Here is a 1,103-nt window from a genome sequence, read left to right as displayed (position 1 = left end):
GCAAGCTTGAGAATACTGTCAAGCAAAGCCGGTTCAAACACTTGGGAGGGCTTTACAAGGAGTGGACTGAAGCTGGAGTCAGTGCATCAAGAGTCACCACTTTCAGACGTCTTCAGGAAAAGGGCTACAAAGCCACTTCTGAAACAGAAACAACATCAGAAGCATCTTACCTGGGCTAAGGAGAAAAACAACTGGACTGTTGCTCAGTGGTCCAAAGTCCTCTTTTCAGATAAAAGTAAATTTTGCAATTCATTTGGAAATCAAGGTCTGCAGGAAGACTGGAGAGGCACAGAATCCAAGCTGCTTGAAGTCTAGTGTGAAGTTTCTGAAATCAGCGATGATTTGGGGTGCCGTGGTGTTGGTCTGCTGGTGTTGGTCCATTGTGTTTTATCAAGTCCAAAGTCAATGCAGCCGTCTACTAGGAGATTTTGGAGCACTTTATGCTTCCATCAGCTGACAAGCTTTATGGTGATGCTGATTTCCTTTTCCAGCAGGACTTTAGCACGTGCCCACACTTCCAAAAGGTTTGTTGACCATAATTTTACTGTGCTTGATTGGCCAGCCAACATGCCTGACCTGAACCCCATATGGAATCCATGAGATATTTTCAAGAGAATGATGAGAAACAGTCGATTCAACAAGACAGACGAGCTGAAGGCTCAATAGTGCCTCAGCAGTGCCAGTGCCACAGGCTGATTGCTTCCATGCCACATCTAACTGATGCTGGAGTTTGTGCTAAAGGAGCCCCGACCAAGTATTGAGTGCATACAAGTATTGAGTGCATAAATGAACATACTTTAAAGAACTTGAGCTTTTCTGTTTTGCAAATCCTTTTTTTTTTTTATTAATCTTAGGAAATATTCTAACATTTTGAGATACTGGATTTTTGACTTTCATGAGCTGTAAGCTCTAATCAACTAAATAAAAAAATAAAAAACAATTTTTTTAATGTTTTACTTAACATGTTAGGAGTCTAGAATATATGAAAGTTTCACTTTTTGAAATAAATTACAAAACAAATGAACTTTTTCACGATATTAATTTTTTTTAGATGCACCTGTGTGTGTGTGTGTGTGTGTGTATATATACAGTGGGTACGGAAA

Source organism: Sinocyclocheilus grahami, unplaced genomic scaffold (assembly GCF_001515645.1).
Source record: "Sinocyclocheilus grahami isolate Dianchi unplaced genomic scaffold, SAMN03320097.WGS_v1.1 scaffold89.1, whole genome shotgun sequence".
In the NCBI taxonomy this organism is placed as follows: domain Eukaryota; kingdom Metazoa; phylum Chordata; class Actinopteri; order Cypriniformes; family Cyprinidae; genus Sinocyclocheilus; species Sinocyclocheilus grahami.
The sequence above is the reverse complement of the archived record's forward strand: the minus strand, read 5'-3'. Positions refer to the sequence as shown.